Source organism: Tachyglossus aculeatus, chromosome 7 (genome assembly GCF_015852505.1).
Source record: "Tachyglossus aculeatus isolate mTacAcu1 chromosome 7, mTacAcu1.pri, whole genome shotgun sequence".
Classification (NCBI taxonomy): domain Eukaryota; kingdom Metazoa; phylum Chordata; class Mammalia; order Monotremata; family Tachyglossidae; genus Tachyglossus; species Tachyglossus aculeatus.
Window position 1 is genome coordinate 21,442,274 of NC_052072.1, and position 13,071 is coordinate 21,455,344.

Consider the following 13,071-nt stretch of genomic DNA (forward strand, 5'->3'; position numbering starts at 1 on the left):
AAAATCCATTTTACACCTCCTTTTCATGGATCTTCTCCTCCTTCCCCACCCCCGGGACCCTCTATACTATCTTGTAGGCATCCCATGGCTCACATTCTTCTCCCACTCAGGAGCAGGAGCCTTGGTCCTCCAGAATCCTGGCCCTTGAACTCTGAATCAGCAGGGATCCTCTCTGATCCCTCCCTGTGTCCATCCAGGGTCCATAGATGAGTTCTCCCCATGCTTTGCTCTTTCAGGCACACAATTCATCTTCCCTCACCTCAAGGTTGCCGATGGTCTTCTCGTTTACCTAACCTGGCCCCTCCACTTCCTCCCAAATCTCTCCTTTATGATTTGTTCAGCTATGTCTTCAGGGAGGGGTCTCACAAAATGACTCTTCTGGTTTCTTCTTCCCTCTCCTAAGTGTGAGAGTTGTAACTGCTCATCACAATAAGTGATACAGAAGGGAGGGTGAATAGGGTGGGGAAATGAGTTATCAGGGAAGACCTGTTGGAGGAGATGTGATTTCAGGATGACTTTGAAGATGGGATGAGTGCTGGTCTGTCAGATTGATTGATTCATTCATTGAATCATATTTATTAAGTGCTTACTGTGTGCAGAGCACTATACTAAGCACTTGGGAAAGTACAATTCAACAATAAGGAGTGACAATCCCTGTTCCTAACAAGCTCACAGTCTAGAAGGGGGGAGATATCAGTACAAGTTAACAGACATTATTACAAATAAATAAAATTATGGATAGATGCATAAGTGCTGTGGGGCTGGGAGAAGGAGGAAGAGCAAAGGGAGTAAGTCAGGCCGATGCAGAAGGGAGTGGGAAATGAAGAGGGAGGGAGTCCCAAGCTCAAGAGAGGATGTGGATGATAATAACTTCAGAAGTGGCATTAATACCTAAATTTATATCCCACTAGAGACCTTTGGTAGGGTCTTCTAATCTAGGTGTTTAGTGCACTGAAGCCATATCTATCCAACACAAATAATCTGGATTATGTGGACACCCAGCTCATCATGGCTTCTTTTACTTGAACCAGAGCTAGATTTTTCAACCAGAAGTTCTCAGTGCCTTCAGACCATTTGCAACTTTCTCTGAAAACACTGTCAGAGTACGGATGGATTTGCCCCTTAGTCTCCAGGAGCACAGTGATGATGATGATGATGATAATGACATTTATGAAGTACTTGCTAAATGCTGGAATATGTGAATGGAAGTGTTGCCTGAGTGGCCCACATGCTTCTCCAGGCAGATACCATGTAGACACTCCTGGCTGCGCAGGATGTAGAAGAGGGGTTAGTGACATTTGTTTTGGAGATGACTGTGGATTCTGCTGTCTAGACTGACTGTGTGGATGTGATTTATCAGGTGTGACTCCATCCAACTGCAAAGGCCAAAAAGCAGAATGGAGTAGACATCAGCCTCCCCTTCCCCACTTGTCTGCTGTGTGAACTTGGGCAAGTAATTTCACTTCTCTGTGCCTCAGTTACCTCATCTGTAAAATGGGGATTGAGACTGTGAGTCCCTTGGGGGACAGGGATTGTATCCAATCCGATTTGCTTGTATCCACCCCAGTGCTCAGTACAGTGCCTGACACACAGTAAGCGCTAAACAAATGTCTAGTGGAAAGAACGTTTCTGGGAATCAAGGGACCTGGATTCTAATCCTGGCTCTGCCACTTATCTGTGCCCCAGTTTCCTCATCTTTTAAAATAAGGATAAGATAGCTGTTATTCCTTCCATATAGACTGTGAGTCCCATGTAGGACAGGGATTGTGTCCATTCTGATTATTTTATACCTGACCCAGTGCTTTGTATAGTGCTTGGTACATAGTATGTGTGTGCTTAACAAACATTATAATAATTATTATTATTTATTAAAGTTTCTACTTTTGGGACTCTTCACCTACAAGGTAGAGCTTATGCCAAGAGGAAATTCAAAAAAATCCTTCTGGCCATTCTTAGTCTCTTGTTTTGCTCATTTCCTCATAAAGAGTCAATTTTCCTTTCCCACACCTTTCCTCTCCTTTCTGTTCAGAAACTATTTCCCAAATCATTATCTCCAAATATTCAAACTGAATAGTACTATGAAGTGACAACTTCTTAGGCATCTTAGGAAGACCCTTTCATTAGCTTTTTGAAAAATTAAGTACTAATTACACTGCAGATTTAAGTAGATGCTTCTCTAGGGCTTAATTAGGGCTCCATAAGAAATGATGCATTTGTTGTGCTGTGGGAAAAGAGTGGTCTGTTTCTGAAATCTAGAGGCAATTTGACATGTGGAAGGAAGCGATGTTTGGGAAACTGGAGTCTAGTTTCCAGTGGAAAGTTTCCAATGGCTGTGCTCAGACAGAGTCTCCCAGGAGCTTAAAGTCAGGCAAAGGTCTAGGTCACTTCATCAGTCATGCTGCTCCTTTGAACTTAGGCTTCCAGATCCCTCCCTGAGGAGGTATCAAGGGAGTTGGATTGAGCTGGTGGGAGATTCAAACTGTTCTGTCCCCACCCAACAAAACACTGGGGGACTCTGGTCCCAAAGATCTCCCTGCTGACCCCTGTGCTGGCTAATCAAATAACAGATATGCTTTCTGTTCTTGTTGGGTGGGGAAGGGGAGGCTGGTGTTGTGGATTTTGTCCTGAGCTGAGAGAAAGATCATTTATTATTATTATTATTATCTTCTAGACTGTGAGCCCACTGTTGGGTAGGGACTGTCTCTATATGTTGCCAACTTGTACTTCCCAAGTGCTTAGTACAGTGCTCTGCACACAGTAAGTGCTCAATAAATACAATTGATTAATAATAATATAACAATATTAATAGTGAATATTGGTTAAGCACTTCCTCTGTGCCATATACTGGACTAAGTGCTGAGGTAGATACAAGATAATCAGGTTGGATGAAGTCACTGTCCCACCTGGGACTTACAGTCTAAATAGGAGGGAGAACAGGTTTGGCAGGAGCAGTTTGGCAAGGCATGTTAGCAGGGAGGAGAGACAGAGACTGAAAGGCCACAAGCTGGAAATACTCAGAAGAGGTAATGTTGGGGAAAGAGAAAGGAAGTTTTTCAAACAGTCAGTGGTATTTACTAAGTGCCTACTCTGAGCACTGTATTAAGCATTTGGGAGAGTACAATAGAGCCCGTTGTGGGCAGGGATTGTCTCTGTTGCTGAATTGTAATTTCCAAATGCTTAGTACAGTGCTCTGTACAATAAATACGATAGAATGATTGAGTTAGTAGATACAATCCCTACCCTCAAGGAGCTTACAGTCTAGCAGGGGAGACAGACTGTAAAATTAACTAGAGTAGGCAGAAGAATCATCTTAAAGATATGTACATAAGAGTTGTGTGGGGAGGGAAGGGTGGAGTTCCCAAGTTCTTTGTGGGTGAGGGTGAAGATGCATAGGCGATGCAGTAGGTTGGGAATAGAATAGGGAAGTTAGGGTTTGCCTGAACATTCAGTTGCCTTCATTCCCATCTCTCCATCACCTCACCCCCTCCAACCTCACCTCCCTTCTCTCCTTCTACAGCCCAGCCCACACCCTCCACTCCTCTGCTGCTAACTTCCTCACTGTACCTCATTCTTGCTTGTTCCGCCATCAACCCCCGGCCCACATCCTCCCCCTGGCCTGGAATGCCCTCCCTCTGCACATCCGCCAAGCTAGCTCTCTTCCTCCCTTCAAAGCCCTACTGAGAGCTCACATCCTCCAAGAGGCCTTCCCAGACTGAACCCCCCTTTTCCTCTCCTCCTCTCCATCCCCCTGCCCTACCTCCTTCCCCTCTCCACAGCACCTGTATATATGTTTGTACAGATTTATTACTCTATTTATTTTACTTGTACATATTTACTATTCTATTTATTTTGTTTATGATCTGCATCTAGCTTTATCTCTATTCTGATGACTTGATACCTGTCCACATGTTTTGTTTTGTTGTCTGTCTCCCCCTTCTAGACTGTGAGCCCGTTGTTGGGTAGGGACCGTCTTTATATGCTGCCAACTTGTACTTCCCAAGCACTTAGTACAGTGGTCTGCACACAGTAAGTGCTCAATAAGTACGATTGAATGAATGAATGAATAAATGCTGCTGATTTATTGACTAATGGATCTCAGGGAAATCTGACCAGTCACTTGATATTACTGCTAAAAGCCAGTAAGGTCCAAGAGGCCCTGGAACCTTCATCTTTAGTGGAAAGAGCACAGATCTGGAAGTCAGGAGACCTGTGTTCTAATCCTGACCTCTGCATTCACTTGCTGGGTGACCTTGGGTAAGTAGTTCAATTTCCCTGTGCCTTAGATTCCTCATCTATATAATGGGGATTAAATACCAATTATCCCTCCCTCTTAGACTCTAAACCCAAGGAAGGCAGAGACTGTATCCAGTCTGCTCACATTGTATCTACCCTGTAGTTTAGTACAGTGCTTGGCACACAGCTAGTGCTTGACAGTTACCACAATAGTAATAATCATTTATATCATCCTAAAAACAGACATGTAAACTGACAGCAAAAATAGTCTTTGTTGTTGTTGTCTCATGCTGTCGAGTTGTGTCTAACCCATAGCGACACCATGGACACATCTCTCCCGGAATGCCCCACCTCCATCTGCAATTGTTCTGGTAGTGTAACCATAGAGTTTTCTTGGTAAAAATACAGAAGCAGTTTACCATTGTTTCTTTCCATGCAGTGAACCTGAGTCTCCACTCATGACTCTCTCCCATGCCACTGCTGCCCAGCCCAGGTGAGTTTTAACTTGTAGCAGATTGCCTTCCACTCACTAGCCACTGGTCAAGCTAGGAATGGAATGGGTATGCCTCTGCTTGACTCTCCCTCCCATAATCGAGACTGGTAAAGTACTGTAAACTCTCCAGGTGCAACCCTGAGAGGTGAAAAATAGGCTCAGGGCTCCCAAAATTCAGCTGAAGACTCCACTTAACTAAACCAAGTTGAACACGCTGACTCTTTCCTGTAGCCACTCCATCTTAACCATCTTGGCTGCAAAGCCGTGATTCTGATGTAGCCTGGATCAAAGTCCTGAAGAATATTTGGGGATGAAAGAGATCCTATAGATGTGGCCCAGAGACAGCTTGCCTGTCACCTTTGCTGCCTGCCTCTCAGCAAGGCGTAAGAGAAAACCTTTGTAAACCAGCTGGTTCTAACTCAAGTTGCAGACACTATAGAGAGAAGGATAGGCAGTGTGGGAATTAGAGACCTCACTCCTCTAGGAAACATGCTGAAAATAGGAAAGAGTTGCATGGATTGCCAATTGTCAGCTGTGTGACTTTGGGCAAGTCACTCAACTTATCTGTGCCTCAGTTACCTGATCTGTAAAATGGGGATTAAGACTGTGAGCCCCCCGTGGGACAATCTGATCACCTTGTAACCTTCCCAGCCCTTAGAACAGTGCTTTCCACATAGTAAGCACTTAATAAATGCCATCATTATTATTATTATGGATTTCCAAAAGGGACCATTTTACAGCTATCTTATACAGTCAATCATTCATTGGTATTTATTGAGTGCTTACCTAGTGCAGAGCACTTTACTAAGAACTGTATAGTGCACAGAAAAGGTCAGTTTCCACAGAGCTTAGGGAAATTGGATTTCTTAATTTTGGAAATTTTCTTAAACAGACCAATTGGCCTGGAGGTAGTTGGCTCCATCGTGGAGTCCCTCCCATCTTTATGATTTTATGAACCAGAGTTGATTCTCTGGTTTTATCCTCCTAACGAAAGTTGATATGCCTTCTAGAGATTACATTCCCAACCATTTCTCTCTGCCTTTCTTAGTCTTTCTTTCATTCATTCAATCGTATTTATTGAGTGCTTACTGTGTACAGAGCACTGTACTAAGCGCTTGGGAAGTACAAGTTGGCAACATATAGAGATGGCTCCTACCCAACAGTGGGCTCACAGTCTAGAAGGGGGAAGAGATAGTGGGAATCCAGCCCTGCAGTTTCTATGATGTTAAATTTGTTTGGCCTTGCATCGGTTTACCTCTCCAAATAACCATTTCATCTCTTTGCATAAGTCTTCTTAATAGCATGACAGCAGACTGCACATGGTGCCTGGGCTAGTGGGTGGTCCTAGCCATGAAAAGGTACTGCAGTACCCTTTTAAGGTCATGGCATCATTCATGAGACATTTTCTCCTCAGGATTTGCCAAGTTAAGGTGAACCAAACCACTGGAACTCTGAAGCAGGGGCCTTGAAGTTATGCAGAGAAGGGAACCTTGCTGCATATGTGGTTGAAACAATTGATTTGACCCTGAGAAGAAAACCAGGAAGAATAAGCAGAATATACACGTCCTAAAGGATTGGAGCTAAGACCTTGAAATCACTGTCAAATTGTAAATTAACATGCATAAAGCAAATGAGAATTTACCCTCAATTTAGGACACTCTGCTTTTGCTTTTCAACCCAGTTTAAATGTTTCCGATAAATTCCAAATGTTTGGGGGCCATAAAGATGATTAAGCTCTTGAAGCTCCAGAGGACAGGAGAAGAAAAATGTTAAACGCTTTCTTAAACAAAGTCTTAACATTAGATTTGAGTTATGGCTCCTTTGAACAGCGTGGTTTATACTCCTCCCAGGAAGGGGTCAGCAAACAAGGAAGAGAAAGACGATCAATAAGATGTCTGCCATGACTTTAATCATAATTTCTTACACACTCCCTGGTAGCAGGGGACCCAGCACCACTGAGAATGTCCCGAGATGGGGCTCATTCAGCAAATATAAGGAGACCAAGCTGATGGGCAAGAGGAGAGGTCTGAGAAGAGCCAGCTTGGCAAGAGGCCCAGACTGAGCAGATGAGTTGGGAGGAAGCCTCTGGAGGACTGACACACCAGTTTTGTTTTTTGAAAAAATGATAATAATGATAGTATTTGTTAAGCACTTACTATGTGTTCTAAGCTCTGGGGTAAATACAAGCTAATCAAGTTGGACACAGTCCCTGTCCCACATGGGGCTCACAGACTTAATCCCCATTTTACAGATGAGGGAACTGAGACATAGAGAAGTGAAATGACTTGCACAAGGTCACACAGCAGACAAGTAGTGGGGCCGGGATTGGAACCCAGTCTCTCTGACTCCCATCCTTTTGTTTTATCCACTGGACTAGGCTGCTTCCCTGGCAGGTCACAAGGTCCAAGGTTGCAGCCACATTACCCCATATTTTCCAGTCAGGGTCTCATTTTTTAAAAATTTTTGCTCAGTGCCTTATGACCCATGATGTACCATTAAACCTTCAATGATCAAGATTTGCTTTGATATCAACTTAACTAATGCATAATATTGTCATGCCAATTTAATTCAAAGTCTAATGGTCAATAATCGCTATCAAAGACACACAAAAAAGGGTGCCACCTTAATGCCAATTTTTCCATGTGGGTCGAAGCTCTCAGCTTGCATGAAGAAATGCTCCCCTCTGTTAAAGAGGAACCCTCTCCCAGTGGTTGGAGAGGAGGGGGATAAAGTGAGATTGAGACAGTGAGCCCCATGTGAGACAGGGACTCTGTCCACCCCAGAGCTTAGTAGAATGCCTGCCACATAGTAAGTGCCTAACAAATATCACAATCATTATTATTATTGTTACTAGTATTATCATTATGTTATGATTATGTCCCACTGTTAGATGGCAAACTCCTTGAAGGCAGGGATTATTTCTTCCAACTCTTTGATTCTCCCCCCAGTACCATCTACAGTGCTCTGCCCAGAGTAAGCACTCCATAAATACTATCAACTAATTGATTGATTGACTAGAGGGAGAGTACTGGAGTCTACTGGAGTTGATTCTAAGTTCCTTGAGGACCACGACTTTTGCTGTTTGTGCACTCTCCCTAGAATGTTCTACCTGATTCTGTTGACATGAATAGGCTGGTTCTGAGTGTCTGGAAACATGAATGATTAGACTTTGTTAATGATTTATTATTAGACCTTGAATTTTAAAAGGTTTGTTGTGCATCCATCTCCCAATGCTGGCTAAATTTACATCCCCGTTCTTCCTCCTTTATAGTGTTTTAATATATTTAGCCTTACAAAGAGGTACCAACCATCAATGATTTTTACCAACCCTGCTCATATTCACCTAGCAATAGTAGCTGGTAAAGGCATCTAGCAAAGACAGGAATGAGGCACCTGGAAACAAGGATCCTATTATTAATAATAATAATTGTGGTATTAGTGAAGTGCTTACTATGTACCAAGTACTGGGGTAGATACAAGGGAATTGGGTTGGACACAGACCCTGTCCCACATAAGGCTCCCAATCTAAATCCTCGTTTTACAGATAACTGAGAAACAGAGAAGTTAAGTGACTTGCCCAAGGTCACTTAATGAAGTACTTTGACAGCACTCTGGGATATATTTTTTCACTTGCATCAATATGTGTATTTGATCTTATCCCTATTTTTTAGCCTCAGTTTACTAACTTCTAGGATGTCTTGTACATTGGTTGTACTCTCCTAAGTGCTTAGTCCAGTGTTCTGCACTAGGTAGGGAATCAATTACTACTACTGATTGATTGTTTAAGGCATATAATCTATATTAATGTAAATATCTGACCTATTCTGCATGTCAGAGGGCCCAGGAAAGCTGAGTACAAAATTCAAGCGGAAGACCGGAAGCTCAAGAGCCATTGGATTAAAGTTTCTGTTTTAAGTGATGAGTTTGAGCATTAGTGAAGTAGGAAACCAATAACAAGCAATTAGTTTCTCTGCTGAGGAACACAGATCTATTAGTCTGAGAGTTAAGTATTGACCAACAGATGATAAATCCTAGATGCTTGTCAATATACTTAAAATTATAATGAAAACCTCTCTTGCCAAACAAATATGGACATCATCTTAGAAAATGAAGAGAGATGCTGACTCTGATGGAGATTTGACAGAAATCTCTCTCTCCAATGGGAGTTCTTTGATCTGCTATTGATCTGCTAGTTCTGTATCACTCCTATATACCTAAGAGACATTGGAGACATTGGGTGCCCCATAGAATAATTTAAAGTGGTGAGGTTTATTTGCTGAATCTCTCTCTTGCTGAGTAACAAGAAGCTGAATGGCCATTTGTCCGACTATTGTCTGAAGCCAAGCCAACCCTTTGCTCTCTGCTCCTCTTCTGCTCTTCTTTATTAGGCCTCACTCAAGTGTCCAGGCTAGAAGTATGATCTCTGAAGCTGAACTCAATTCACCTCAAGTATGGTTTCTCACCTAAGGTGGCCACAGATGGCCCTCAAATATCTCCCCATTAGCGGAAGTCTGCAGAGTCCAGTAATAATTATTATGATATTTGTTAAGTGCTTACTATGTGCCAAGTACTGTTCTAAGCACTGGGGTAGATAAAAGGTAATCAGGTTGGACACAGTCCCTGTCCCACATGGGGCTCACAGTCTTAATCCTCATTTTACAGATGAGGTAAATGAGGCCCAGAGAAGTGAAGTGATATACCCAAGGTCACACAGCAGACAAGTGGCAGAACTGGGATTAGGACCCATAGTCTTCTGACTCCAAAAGCCTGTGCTAAGCCACAATGCTTCTCTAGAGGATTTTGCCTCTGGGAGAAGGAGAGAAGTTTAGCGGGAAGACCACAGGGTTGGGAATCAGGAGACCTAGGTTCTAATACTAACTCTGCCTGTTATTATTATGATATCTGTTAAGTGCTTACTATGAGCCAAGCACTGTTCAAAGTACTAGTTCAGATACAAGTTAATTATGTCAGATGCAACCCCTGTCCCACGTGGGGCTCACAGTCTTATTAAGAGGGAGAACAGGTATTGAATCCCCATTTTATGGATGAGAGAATTGAGATACAAACAAAAGAACTGACTGGACCAAGATCACACAGTAGACAAGAGGGGGGACTGGGATTAGAACCCAAGTCCTTCAACTTCCAGGCCTGTGCTCTTTCCACTAGGTCATCCTGCTTCTCTTTCCAGATGCACCTTCTCCTTTCCCAGTTCCTTCTTTAGTAATAGTGGTAGCTGCTAAGTGCTTACTATGTGCCAGGTACTTGGCTAAGTGCTAGAATAGCAACAAGATAATCAGATCAGACCCAATCCCTGTCCCACATGGAATTCACCATCTAAGTGGAAGAGAGAACAAGTATTGAATCCCCATTTTACAAATGAGGGAACTGAGATCCAGAGAAGCAATAGGGTCTAATGGAAATAACATGGGCCTGGGAGTCAGAGGAGCTGGGTTCTAATCCTGGTTCTGCTAATTGCTTGCTGTGTGACCTTGGGCAAGTCACTTAACTTCTCTGTGACTCAGTTCTCCCATTCTCCCTCCTACTTAGACTGTGAGCTCCATGTGGGACAGGGACTGGGCTCAACCTAATTAACTTGTACTTACCCCAGAGGTTAGGACAGTGTCTGGGACATAGTAAAGTAAGCACATAACAAATGCCATTAAAACAAAGTGAAGTGACTTGCCCAAACAGACTAGTGGCAAGGGTAGAATTAGAACCCAGGCTGCTGCCTCCCAGGCTCATGATCTTCTCACTAGGCCATGCTACTTTCTCCCCAGCAGTCTGTGTCTTGACTTGGGAAGGTGGAACTTCTCTGCAGTTGGTGTGAACACTTTGCCTCTCTCAGCTTCTCTAGTTTAGCCACTCCTTGCTTTCAGAGAATATATCTATCCCTCCAGTACCAAGACTGGAAGCCTGTTATGGGCAGGGAATGTGTCTACTGACTCTGTTCTATTGTTTTCATTTATTCATTTATTCAATCGTATTTATTGAGATCTTACTATGTGGAAAGCACTGTACTAAACTCTTGGGAGAGTACACTATAGCATCAAACAGACACATTTCTGCCCACAACAACCTCACAGTCTAGACGGGAGACAGACATTAATATAAATAAATACATATATATAGATAAATAAATGAATGAAATGTATGCGCACACACACACACACACACACACACACACACGTGTGTGCTGTGGGGATGGGAGGGAGGATGAATGAAGGAGCAAGTAAGACCAGTGCAGAAGGGAGTGGGCGAAGAGGAGAGGAGGCTCAATCAAGGAAGGCTTCCTGGAGGAAATATGCCTTCAATAAGATTTTGAAGTGGGGGATAGGAATTGTACTCTCCCAAGCGCTTAGTACAGTGCTCTGCACACAGTAAATGTTCAGTACATATCACTGATGGATTGACCAAGAGCTCTTTGCCCAAAACACGACCAGGGGTTCCTGTTACTCTTGGTGCAGCAAAGTGGATGGCGCCTTCTCCTAGGTGCTGAGTTACCCAACTCAGTTTTCTAGGTTAGTTTTCTACTCTAGAGAAACTGCTTTCCTATAGAACAGCTTCCTAAATAATTGTGGTTAGCACTGTACTAAGCACAGTAATAGGTTCAAGCTAATCAAGTCCCACGTGGGGCTCTCAGTCTAAATAGAAGGGAGAACAGGTATTAATAATAATAATAATAATAATAATAATAATAATAAAACAATAATGGTATTTGTTAAGCACTTACTATGTGCCAAGCACTGTTCTAAGTTCTGGGGGGAATATACAAGGTAATCAGGTTGTCCCACATAGGGCTCACAGTCTTAATCCCCATTTTACAGATGAGGTAACTGAGGCACAGAGAAGTTAAGTGACTTGCCCAAAGTCACACAGCTGACAAGTGGCAGAGCCGGGATTAGAACACATGACCTCTGACTCCCAAGCCTGTTCTCTTTCCACTGAACCACGAACTGAGGCACAGAGAAGTGAAGTGACTTGCCCAAAGTCACATGGGAGGTAAGTGGCAGAACCAGGATTAGAACCCAGGTCCTCTGAGTCCCAGGTCCATGCTCTTTCCATTAGGCCACATTGCTTCCCACTGCTTCCTGAAGGAAGACCTATACCTCAGGAAATTCACGAAGTTTAGCAATTCTTTCCATTTCCCCATCTACTTTCACATCATTGTGTGTACAAAAACATAAACTGATTTTTATTATGACAAATCATCTGTCTGAGCCATACTCCATTATTGAGGGAGTAGATCTCATGCCTTTCCCTCCATATTTAATTTAGAATGAATTTTCTGTCTCCTCTAAACGAAGTATCATCAGTTTATAGTAATGACCAGACTGGTTAAAGGAAAATAAAATGTTGGGTAATTATGACCCATCGTATGTTTATCTTTAGAAAGCCGGTGTGGGAGAAGAATTATGCCGCCTGAGAATTCTGCCATAGGAAAATGCATCATTTTACACTGAAGCATATTATCTGCTGGAGATATTTATGATAAAAATGAGTTTGCCAGCTAACATCTATCGGATCATAAACATCTTACTTGCGTTTGATAGATAGCTTTTAATATGGCTGGGGTACTGGGCTGGGACTAACACCTGGCCTAAGGCCATATTAATCCCACTGCTTTCCTCTCTATATGATAATCTCGTTGTGGGCAGGGAATGTGTCTACTGATTTTGTTATATTGTACTCTCCCAAGTGCTTAGTACAGAGCTCTAAATGCAGTAAGCACTCAATAAACACCATGAGTTGACATTGATTCTAGGGTCTGGCCCTGAGACTCCCAAGGAGGTCTTGAGTTGGGCGGGGGCTGGCCTCCGGGGAAGGATGAGCTCATTGGCATAAGTGGATTGGGTGGGCTTGTGATGGCTCCTCCTGTATACGTCTGAGGTTACAGAAGCTACAATCTAGCTGGGGAGACAGGCACTAAAATAAATTACAGGGAGGGTGAAGCAATAGAGCAACAGATATATACATGCACAAATAAGTGCTAAGTTGGAGACTTGGGGGAGTGTGCTGAGTGTTTAGGGAATGAAAACCCTAATGGGCTAGTAACCCAGAAGTACTAAAGTGTCACCATCTGCTTCAGATACCCTTTTTCACATTCAAGCACTATTACTACCAAGAAATTATTCTCTTGGTCTCCCTAAATCTCTTTTGCTGCCCATTAAAGCCCATTTTTTAATGGTATTCATTAAGTGCTTACTATGTGCCAAGCACTGTTCTGAGCACCGGGGTAGATCCAAGATAATCAGGTTGGACACAGTCCCTGTCCCACGTGGGACTCACGGTTTAAGCCTAAGCATTCCTCTTGAATGTTAGGTTAGTGTTTTCCCTATTTTTGTTCC

At 43.0% G+C, this 13,071-nt stretch overlaps 1 non-coding gene across 1 annotated transcript; it reads right to left on the bottom strand.

The window, feature by feature from the left end:
* Nucleotides 1-4,736: 4,736 nt before the first annotated feature.
* On the bottom strand, nt 4,737-4,874 carry LOC119931269. Its single transcript, XR_005452118.1, has one exon. It is a non-coding gene; the product is annotated as a small nucleolar RNA SNORA7 (small nucleolar RNA).
* Between the last annotated feature and the right edge of the window lie 8,197 nt (nt 4,875-13,071).